Source organism: Delphinus delphis, chromosome 11 (assembly GCF_949987515.2).
Source record: "Delphinus delphis chromosome 11, mDelDel1.2, whole genome shotgun sequence".
NCBI lineage: Eukaryota > Metazoa > Chordata > Mammalia > Artiodactyla > Delphinidae > Delphinus > Delphinus delphis.
The window spans coordinates 18,979,118-18,991,532 of record NC_082693.1 but is presented as its reverse complement, the minus strand read 5'-3'; positions in this window follow the sequence as shown (position 1 = coordinate 18,991,532).

The following is a 12,415-nucleotide window of genomic DNA, read 5'->3' as shown; positions in this document are numbered from 1 at the left end:
TCCCTCCAAATTCTAAATTTTTTAAATCAAGAAAGGAGAATAGATATTTTGGTTCATCACAAATGAGTCTTACTTGATAATATTAAATTAAAGAAAGTGAAAGGGGTTAGGCTAGGAAAGATACCAATTGGAAGAAATGGAGAGTAGTGGTCACATTAGTTATAATTAAACACTTAGGAAGTTTTCCTTGATGGGCAGTGGCCATTACCTAGAAACCTTTCTATCTTCCACCTATCAAGTACTGAATGGGTCCAGTGAAATTTCTCATTCTGGAGTCCTAGGTGTTTAGGGTGGGGTAGGAGGAAGAGAAGACAGGGCAGAATTTTACAGACATATTGACACCTATTTCCCAGTTTTACCTGGTTCTAGGTTCATAGGCTAAAATTTTCACTTTCATTGTGTTTCTGGGCATGCATATTTTCTGTATATTTCTTTCCTTCTTAATACACTCGATGTTACGTTATCACTTATGTCTTACTTATAGCTTCTATGTTTATTTACTTTTAATATTATAAAAATTTGTGTGCAGTGGCACTTGCAAGTCTGGTGTTATTCTGGTTTAATGATAGAGAGAAATAGCAAAATATGTTGAAAACTACCATTTATTAATGGTCTTTAGTCTATTTTTGAGATTAAGTTAATAAATTAATAGTATTGTTAATTGACTATGATTCTGTAATGCAAATTTTTAATGATTTTAATGATTTTTAAGATAAGGTGCTTTGTCAAGGATAGCCTCATATAGTATCTAAAGTCAACTGGAGAGCGATGTTGACAGCTGACCTCAAGTTTCAGGGTTAGATAGTTAGGATGCTTTGCGTTTAAGGTCAAAATTGTTCTTAAATAGTATCAAGTCTAGTTTTATTGCAAAAGCATAAATAAAGGAAGAAAACTTAAAAACTATCCTTAGTGTTTTGAAATGAGTTGGCTGGCTGGAATTCCTTTTTTTATTAAGTTAAACTTAACATACAATATTAGTTTCAGGTGTACAACATAATGATTTGATATTTTTATACATTATGAAATAATCACCACAATAATTCCAGTTACAGTCTGTCAACGTACAAAGTTATTATAATATTATTGACTTATACTCCTTATGTGTAGATTACATCTCCATGACATCTATTTTATAGATGGGTATTTGTACCTTTTAATCCCTATTACCATTTTGCCCATTCCCCCACCCTCCCTCCCCTCTGGCAGCCACCAGTTTGTTCTCTGTGTCTGTGAGTGTGTTTCTGTTTTGCTTTGTCTGTTGGATTACACATATGGGTGAAATGACATGGTATTTGTCTTTCAATATACAGAATAAGGGGTTGATATCCAAAATACGTAAAGAACTCAGACAACTCAATATTTAAAAAAAAAAACTCAATTAAAAAATGGGCAGAGGACCTGAGAAGACATTTTTCCAGAGAACATACAGATGGACAACAGGCATGTGAAAATGTGCTCAACATCACTAATCATCAGGGTACTGCAAATCAAGACCACAGTTAGATACTACCTTGCACCTGTGAGAATTACTGTCATCAAAAAGACAAGAAACAACAACTGTGGGTGAAGATGTGGAGAAAAGAGGACCCTCCTGCACTATTGGTGGGAATGTAAATTGGTGCAGCCACTATGGAAACAGTATGGAGTTTCCTCAGGAAACTACAAATAGAACTATCATATGATCCAGCAATTCCACTTCTGGGTATTTATCTGAAGAAAAGTAAAATGCTAATTTGAAAAGATAAATGTAGCCCTATATGGGACTTCCCTGGCGGTCCAGTGGTTAAGACTTTGCCTTCCAATGCAGGGGGTGCAGGTTCGATCCCTGGTCAGGGAGATAAGATCCCACATGCCTCATGGCCCAAAACATAAAACAGAAGCAATATTGTAACAAATTCAATAAAGACTTTAAAAAAAAATGTAGCCCTATGCAGCACTATTTACAACAGTCAAAATATGGAAGCATCCTAAGTGTTCATTTATAATGATAAAGATGAATGGATAAAGAAGATGTGGTGTGTGTGTACACACACACACACACACACACACACACACACACACTGGAATATTACTAAGCCATAAAGAAGAATGAAAGAAATCTACCATTTGAAATAACATACATGGACCTTGAGGGTATTATGCTGTTATGGTAAGTGGAATAAGTCAGATAGTGAAAGACAAATACTGTCTGAATGCAATTACTTTTGCAGAAAAAAAGATTCGAGTGGCTCGTAACTGCAGCTGTCTCCTAAGAAGCAGCACCCACAAGTGCAAAACTCGTTATCCTTCAATCAATAAATTGGCAAGTAATTGTTGAGGCCTACTATGTGCAAAGGTCTGGAATAGGGTCTAATGAATTCAGAGAGTAAGATGAATTGCACTAGCATCTAATGATAGAGGCTGACATGGGTAGTTATTTTAAAAATAACTTTGAGAAAATAATGTGAGTCTTTGCTAAAAGAATTCATACTCTGTTTTTCTTTTTCCTAGACTATACTATTTTTTGTGACTATGGTAGTTTGTTAAGAAGTACTTCTGCACACATTACGTGTATACTTCTAGGGAGAAAGTAGACTAACTTAAAAGAGTAAACAAACATAAGCAGAAATTTGGAAACCCTCAAACATTTAAGTTAAGGCTGACCTTTGTTTAAGGTTTATTATCTACTTGATTTTATATGTCTATTAAGTGCTGTTCCATTGAATATTTTATCACTGAGACATGTTGGATAGAATAATTTGCCTACTAGCTATGAATAGACATATTGGAAGATCTAATTGTTTGCTTTGGTATTAACAAAACATTATTGCATTTTGACTGAGAAATATGCCTACTTCACCAATTTGACTATGAGATAAGCTTTCAGTTTCAAGATTTTTATATTTAAGTATACTTACTCAGGATTTTCAAAACTAAATTACCCGAAACGCAGCTAAAGTTGTTTCAATAAGCACAAATTCTTTTAGAATTTCATACTTCAAATGTTTATCAGAACTCTATTAGGTCTTAATTAGAATTAATAGCTTTCCACATTTTTATGAATGAATGTTACTTTTTTTATGGAACAAAGAGCCATATGAATTAAAATGTAGCAGCCTGCTATAATTGTAGATACTAATTCTTTTGAAATGGAAGTACTATTTTTTAAAAACTAGATTGCTTTCTGAAAAAAATCTCTTAAAGATGTATAGCTAATATATTCTTATTTGAAATAGACATTAACAGAAGTAATAATAAAGATATTGTTTAGAAATAGATAATTCTTAGGTTTTAGATGCATGTTCAATGGAAATCCTTTTTTTGAACTAAGTAGAATATTCTGAAGAATTTTCTGAAAAACTACTAGAGAATTTATTTTAAAATAGATTTAAATTTTGCTGAAATCCAGAATTTAAAAAGCAAAACAAAACAAGAGTTTGAACACACTGGAACCACTGTCAGTTTATATCCTAAAAATGCATGATGATTTATTTCAGCTCAATTTCACAAGCAACTATTGAGTATGTACTACTGTATGTTAGTTCAAAAGAGGGGTCCTTTTAGAAACTTCAACCATGTTTTATATTCCTTTGTATTAATTAGGGAAAATCCTGTTTATTCAAATCTGGGAACTCAAGAACAACAGTGATATTGTGGTCTCAATACACTCAATAGATTTATAATTCTCAATTTACTTATTTTGCACAGTATTTAGTGCAACAGAGTTCTAGTATACTTACACAATTTTGTCACTCTTTCGTGCTTTAGTGGGAAAGCATTTGACTTGGCATCAGAAATACTAGAATCTTGAGGAGATTTCTCTAAGTAGTTCTGTGAGAGTAGGATGGCACTAAAGCTGGTCTAAGACTCTGATTCTGTCTGGGAGGACAGGGTGATAATGAAGGCTGAAGTCATGCTAGAGTGTTCTACACTGTATCATTCTCTATAGGCATGTTGTATGCTGTATCAGTCCAAGGTTAATGAGGTACCCTTGGCTAGGCTGAGGGGATCTCTAGGACATTTCCAGATGACCCTAAGTGTAGGGATGCTGGAGTTCTATGAATATAAATCTGGTCTTGGGGAGGGCAAATGCAGGTTCCAGAGTTCTGACATGGCTTCCGTTTATACAGAATTATTATGTACAGTGTGGGCTATGGTGAGGCCTTTTTGGGGAAAAATTCTAATGTTAATCCTCCATCTGCCATTGAAGACTAGTTTTGATCTCTCTGTGCATCATAACCACACTGACTTCTTTCTGTATCCTTTATAGAAAGAAATCTTGTTGGATTCGTCCCAGTACGTATGTATATCTGACTTCATTCATCTGAAGTTATTGCTTTTGAAGTTTGCAAGACAGTGGTTGTACAAATATTCTTGATCATGTCTTCTACTTCCCATAGGCCTTAGATTTGGCCTCTTCACCTTTATAAAATAAGATGATTGGAACTGATAACATCTAGATTGCCTTTCAACACAAATCAATTGTTCTTTAAGGGAAAAATCCACATTTGTGGAAGAATAAGTAGTTTTTGTATATTCTAACTCAGATTTCAATCTGTATCTCTCTTGAGATAAAAGTTTTAGGCTATCATTGATTTCTAGAAAATCAACGTTTCATATAGTCCCTGAGTGTTATGCTGTGATTTGGGGAACACAGATGTCAAACTTTACTACCTGGACTCAACCCAGGCACTGACCTCTACTTCCTCTCCTAATTCATGTTACTGGAGAGATATTCATCCTGAAAAGAGTGGTATCAGCCTCAAGGTGGCCTTTCAAACTAGAACTACCCATCTTATAAAAGAGCACTGGTGTTAGCATAGTAGGACTCTCTGAGCTGGTGTGCAAAAGACTTGACATCCCTCTTTTAACCTCTATGTTTTTTCTCTACTTATAAGCCAGAGGAACTGTCCTGAGGAAGGGCAGGAACTGTGTCATGGTGAAAAAAGTTGGATCAGGAGGACACACAGAATCAGTCTGGGTCCGGGAGAAAAAGTAGAAATCATGCTGGTTATTGAAACTGAAGAAATTTAGTACAGGAAATTGGTAACACAAATGTTATGAAGTTGAAAGAGCAAAAAAATGGAAAATGAAGTAGCCCAGAAATTATTAGCCACTTCTTGACAGGGAGCACAAAGGAAGAGAGGGTGGTACTAGAACCTGGAGTGTGGACGAGGGGCCAGTGCCTCTGGTTCTGGGACCTGGCAGGAGAGGCTGCTCTGAGCAGTTCTGGGAAGTGGAGGAGAAGCCTCCAAAGCCCAAATGGTGGAAGGGATTCAGATACTTCTAGGGACCACAGAAGAAAGGAGAAATTAGAGGTAGTAACTAGAAGAACAATAATTCCTTTCCTCCTCACAACTTCTGACTTCCCACCAGTAACAAAACCTAGCAGAGAGTGAACTAATGAAGGATCCTGGAAATGCATTTTTCAGCTGTGGCATCACCAAACAAAACATAGAAGAATGAGCAGAAGACCATGAGCAAATAGATAAACAATGGCCACACCTCACAACTGCTGGTTATGTATATATCTTTTTCTTTCTTTCTTTCTTTCTTTTTCTTTCTTTCTTTCTTTCTTTCTTTCTTTCTTTCTTTCTTTCTTTCTTTCTTTCTTTCTTTCTTTCTTTCAGTATAGTTGATTTACAATGTTTCAGGTGTGTAGAAAAATGATTCCGTTTAATATATATATTCTTTTTCAGATTCTTTTCCACTATAGGTTATTACAAGATATTGACTATAGTTCCCTGTGGTACACAGTAGGTCCTTGTTGGTTATCTATTTTATATAGAGTCGTATATGTTAATCCCCAATTCCCAATTTATCCCCCTCCCCTTTCCCCTTTGATAACCATAAGTTTGTTTCCTATGTCTGTGAGTCTATTTCTTTTTTTTAGATTCCACATCTAAGTGTTATCATATGATATTTCTCTTTCTCTGTCTGGCTTACTTCACTTTGTATGGTAATCTCCAGGTCCATCCATGTTGCTGCAAATAGCATTATTTCATTCTTTTTTATGGCCGAGTAATATTCCATTGTATATAGATACCACACCTTCTTTATCCATTCATCTGTCGATGGACATTTAAGTTGCTTCCATGTCTTGGCTACTGTGAATAGTGCTGCTATGAACATTGGGGTGCTGCTGGTTATAATTTATTCTCTCTTTTTCCTTCACCTAGTAGCTTGAAGTGTCCTTGAGATAAGAAAAAAATGAAGAAAAGAGTTAATAAATGTGATTGTGAGAGTCTTTGTTGTGTCTCTGTACATTCTATGTCTGAATGAAAAGAATGAAGGATTACAGCAAAAGGCCCAGATCCTTTCCTTAAACTTATTGGCATCTGACTCTGGACTACTATGTGCGTTGGGCTTTGCAAAATGATTCCATATATTTCTGAATTCATGAATTCAATTGCTCGTGAATTGTCCACAATGTAGCCTCTGGTCTGAGAGCTAGAAGATTGAACCCATCCAACATTTATTAATCAAACTTATAAACAGGATATCCAATTTTCTCTCTCATTTGATAACATAGATTATATTTAATAAAAGTACCATGTTGGCTGAGCAATGACGTCAGACAACTGTAAATACATTGTAAAAATCTGTCTCCATTGCAGTCATCCTTTACGGTTAGTTTTGTGCCTTCTGAAAGTAGTCTCAGCTTTTCAGGATGTTCTCATGAAGTCCTGAATCAAAACTCACACAGTTCCCCATATAAAAATATAGAGTGATCCATAATACCTCAGAATGAGCAAGTAAGAAATGGTCTTAAAAGTATGTTGATGGGGCTTCCCTGGTGGCGCAGTGGTTGAGAGTCCGCCTGACGATGCAGGGGACATGGGTTCGTGCCCCGGTCCGGGAAGATCCCACATGCCGCGGAGCGGCTGGGCCCGTGAGCCATGGCCGCTGAGCCTGCGCGTCCGGAGCCTGTGCTCCGCAACGGGAGAGGCCACAACAGTGAGAGGCCCACACACTGCAAAAAAAAAAAAAAAGTATGTTGATGAAATATATTTACTCCAAAATTTGGAGTATAAATAATTTGTGACCATCTAGAGGGGTGCGATAGGGATGGTGGGAGGGAACCCCAAAAGGGAGGAGATATGAGGATATATGTATATGTATAGCTGATTCACTTGTTATAAAGCAGAAATTAACACACCATTGTAAAGCAATTCTACTCCAATAAAGATGTTAAAAAAAAAAAAGAATATAAACTCTGTAAAGCCAAGGATTTTTTCCCAGAACTTTATCTATAAGAGCTAGAATAGTAGGCATGCAATAAATATGTATTGAGTGAAAAAAAAAAGAACACAGTCATAAGACACTTAGGTAATTTGCTTTACTTTTCTGTGCCTCTTTCCTCATCTACGAAATGGGAATAACAATGGTACCTAATTAAGTTATCGTGCACATTAGAGTTTATGCATGTAAAGTATGTACAATAAATGTCTGCAGACATATTTCCAGTGCAGATATCAATATAATGAAATGTGTATTTCCAATTGATCGTAACTGCTTGTTCCAAGTTGGGTTCATAATGTCCTTCAAGGATGACTTAGAAGAGCAATGTTACATAAATCTCTAGAACCGTCGAATCCTTACCAAGTGGCCCTGTCTATCTGACCTGGTCTGAGGGCTTTATGCCTTCAATACTCTGCTTCTCATTGTCTGAGATGAGCAATGACTTCTGATTGTTCTGCCCTTGCCTGAATCCTGTGTGAGATGGGAAACATTACCACACTGATAAACTGGCTCATTAGAACAACCCCCCCATTCCTCATTTTTTCCCCTCTTCCCAACATAAATACTAGTGTGCATACGTATCTGTGTGTGCTTTATTTTCACTCATCACAGGACTCCTGAACCTCTCCACATGACATTTGCAATGTTGTTGTCCTCAGCTCACGTACATTCACTAGGCGCAAGAGATTCCAAGTAGTAATTATGCAATGGTTTCTTCATGTTCCATGAACGCCATCCAGTACATGTTTATATTTAAACAATGTATAATTAAAATAAACACCAAGCACCATTAAAGGGCAAGAGAATACAAGGAGTCAAGTGCATCTGGAGGGCGAGAGTTCCCTTGGATCATTTCATTCCTTTACGGGGACCAATTCAGTTTAGTATAAACATCTTCAAAAACTTGGCTTCTTTATTGTATTTTAACCAGTAGCAAAGGTCAAAACTCTTGCCAGGGTGGGAGTGAGGAGTGGGGTGGAGAATGATATCAAAGTAAACAAAAGTACTTCTGCAAAATATTGTGGACATATTTAAGTTGACCTAAATCTTCATTTTGTGTGTGTGGTTGTTTTAGAGACTCATGTCTGTAGTGCTTAGTTTCTCCATTTTATAAAGTCACTATTGTATTAGGTTTTTTTTCTTTTTTTTTTTTTCTTTGCGGTGCGCGGGCCTCTCACTCTTGCGGCGTCTCCTGTTGTGGAGCACAGGCTCCGGACGCGCAGGCTCAGCGGCCATGGCTCACGGGCCCAGCCGCTCCGCGGCATGTGGGATCTTCCCGGACCGGGGCACGAACCCGTGTGCCCTGCATCGGCAGGCGGACTCTCAACCACTGTGCCACCGGGGAAGCCCCCTGTATTAGGTTTTGAATGGAAAGATATACCCACTCAGTCTAGGTAAAATGATCAGATCATCAGGAATAATTTTATTCATGAAAATATATTCATGGCAAGGAAACAGCTGTGTGTTCTCAGTGTAAGAACCTCTCTGAGATCTCATTTGCCTCACTGCAGCTCTGTCTGGGTCTGGCATGGCTGGCCAGCCTCTCGTTCTCTCCCTGGCTGCAGCCGCCTGTGGACAACACTTCCTGCTGAACCATTAGACTCACTTTGGTGTTCTTGCTGCATGGTGACTCTGACTCAGCCTGACCTTCTAGATTCCTGGCCTTGGTTCATCTGATCTTGAGAACCTACTTGCTGAAACTCCTGCCTTGGATGACTCTCTGGCCTCTAGACCCTCAACTTGCTCTGACTCACCTCTAGTGGTGAAGTCCCTGGTACCCAGCTAGGTTTCCAGGCCATGACCTCCGGCAGGCCTGGGATGTTTAATTAACAGCCTGTATGGCTCTGCCTTAAACTCCTGCTTGACTCCATCAGATTTCTCCAGAGATGTTTTAATCTAGTGTTCAAGTTGGAAAGAACAGGCCGAAACACATTGATGCAAGTGGCTGGTGTCAGTAGCTGGCCGGCTGGTCAGGGGCAAGATACCTCCCAGGATGGCTTTGCCTGATAGCTTTGCTGGGGTTGCAAGGGCAGCCAGGAAACATGTGTCACTTATTATGCAGAGTCACACTTCTATTCTCATTTATATCTGTGGTTCTCTCTTCTTTATCATTTCTAGTTGTTTTGCTTCCTCTATTTTTTCCTCATTTAGGAGGAAACTACTAACTACTTGTTTCTCTCTCCTATTGGTCTTTTTGAATTACCTGTTTCAGTTTTCACTTATCTGTTTTTTCTAAATCATTAATTTTGTTATTGATTAATTGTATTTTCCTATATGTCTTTGTTATTTAGTGGCTAGGAACACAGACTTTTAGCCAGACTGCCTCCATTGAATGCTAGGCGTGTAAACATTGGATGAGTTATTTGGTCCCTCACAACTTTGTTGCATCACCTATAAAATTGGAACAATGATAAACTCATCTCATTCATTTGGTGTTTACACTCATCACTACTTCAGAATGAAAGTAATTACTAGGCCCACCATCAGAATCTGTTATTTAATGTCATCATAAAAAGCATATATATTACTTTATCACAAATCTGTTTTATAAACATGTTGATAACCATAATTCAATATAATTGTTATTTTTAAGACTTTGTAATTTATTCATGTACAAAAACTATTTTGAGATCAGGTTCAGCAGTCTGCCAGAGAGCTCGATGACACAACGAAGGTTACGAAGCCTCACCTTCCAGAATGGCAGAGAATGAGATTGGGAGGAACCCCAGACCCTTGAATTCGCCCACCTATCTAGACCACCTCAATCACTCTCTCCCCTCTTCACTGTTACATGAGAGACAAATGTTTATCCCTTTTGGATTGTATTTTGGAGTATAGCATTAAAACATACATTCTCACTAACACTGTAACTCTAAAAGTTCACCTGCAAGCAAATATCTTATTTCACCCTGACAGTGAATACAGTTTGGGCCGGGTGTGTTATTCTTGAGTTGCATTCCTTCTTCCCCACTAATAATTTTGTAGACATTATTCTACCATCCTCTAAGCAGTCTGATTTTTCTCCTTTGCAAGTAATTTATTTATTTCATCTAGAAGTTTGTTAATGATTTTCCTTTAGTGTTGAGATTCTAAGAATTTTACAGTTGAATACATTTTCTTATCAACCCCTCCTGAAAGACATAGAGCCTTTTCTGCAAATAAATGTTTTATCTGCCTTAGATAATTTGAAAATTATTTTTATTAATTATTGATTCTGTTTCTTTTTTAGAGTTTCAATCATTTTCATATTAGATTTCCTGAATCTATCTTCTATTTACCTCAGTTTTTTTCTCTAATGATTTTTAACTCTTTCTACATTTACTCTGTATTTGAGATCTATTTTGCACCTATTTGACTCTCAAAACCATTCTTTATTTCAATTTACAGACCTCAAAAGCTTAAATATCATGTTGTCTTTTCCTTTGGGAACTCCTCTTTTTTTTTCCTGTGCTTAATATGTTGAAGTATAGAGTAGAAAAGATGGAAAACATGCATGATAGGTGAGACCTTTCAGCAGAAAGATAGAAACTGTAAAAAAGAGACAAATGAAAATGATAGGAATGGAAACACAGTATTAGAGATGAAATATTCCCTCTATAAGTGGAGCAGCAGACTCAACACAGAAAAGATCAGCAAACTGAAAGTTAGGTTAAAAGATATTATCTAAACTGAAATACAACGAGGAGAAAGTTTGAAAAGGAAAAATAATCCAGGGCATCCAAGACCTGTGAAAAAATACGGAATAGTTTAACATGCATCTAATTGCAGTACTAGATGTCGAACAGAGAGTGAATGAGGCATAAAAAACATGTGAAGAGATAATGGCCAAAATTTCCAAAATTAATGAAAGAAAATAGATCAAAGATCCAAGATTCTCAGAGAACTGAGAAAAGGAAAAATACAAGGGAAAACACACACATACACATCCAATCAAATTGATAAAATTTAAAGACAAAGAAAATCTTGAAGGCAACAAATGAAAAGAAGGGTTCCTTATAGGGAAACAATCATAAAATTGCAATTGAATTGTCTTCGAAAAACATCAAAGCCAGAAGACATTTGAAAGAGTGTTTTTAATGGTTGAAACACACACATACACACTACAAACAAAAACAAAAAATGGCATATCACCTAAATTCTATCCTTTTTTCTTTTTCTTTTTTATGGAAAGGGTGGCACAAAACATCACCCACACTGCCCCCTCCTTTATTTTGTTTTATTTTTTTTTAACATCTTTATTGGAGTATCATTGCTTTACAATGGTGTGTTAGTTTCTGTTGTATAACAAAGTGAATCAGCTATATATAAACATATATCCCCATATCCCCTCCCTCTTGCGTCTCCCTCCCACCCTCCCTATCCCACCCCTCTAGGTGGTCACAAAGCACCGAGCTGATCTCTCTGTGCTATGCAGCTGCTTCCCATTAGCTATCTATTTTACATTTGGTAGTGTATGTATGTCCATGCCACTCTCTCACTTTGTCCCAGCTTACCCTTCCCCCTCTATCCTTTAAAATATTCCTTAATAATGAAAAAAAATTACATTTCAGACAGAAAAGCTGGCAGAATTTACCTCTAGCAAACCTACACTAAAATAAATTAAGAAGCTTTATATTTGGAAATGACATAATATCGGATAGAAACTTGATTCTAAAGAAAGGAATATAGAAATCTAGAAAGAGTTAATAAACCAGTAAATATAAAATATCTTTTGAGAGGGAAGATCAAGATGGTACAGTAGGATGCTGAGCTCAATTACCTGTATAAACACATCAAAAATATGTCTACATGTGGAGCAATTCTCACTGAAAACAGACTGCAGACTGTCAGGAAAGACTCTTCTACAGCCAAGGCTGGAAAGAAAGGTCCACATGGAGCTGGGTAGGAAAGGAAGAGAAGAGAGTAGTTCGGGACCTAGGAGGGGACACAGAAGAGGAGGGGCTTATCATAGGCTCGGATATCCTCCATGGGGGAGTGATTGGTTCAAACCCATATTGGGCACCCCAGCCCTGGCGTCCTACACTGGTAAGATGAGTCCCCTTAGCTGGTTTGAAAACCTGTAGGACTTAACAGGAGGGCTGTAACAAACCTAAACTCTACTCGTGAAGGGTGCACGTGCTTGCTTACTCCTGGGAATAAGGCACGGGGAGCAGATAGAAATTGTCCGGGGCTCAGGCTGGTTTCCTGCAACTGC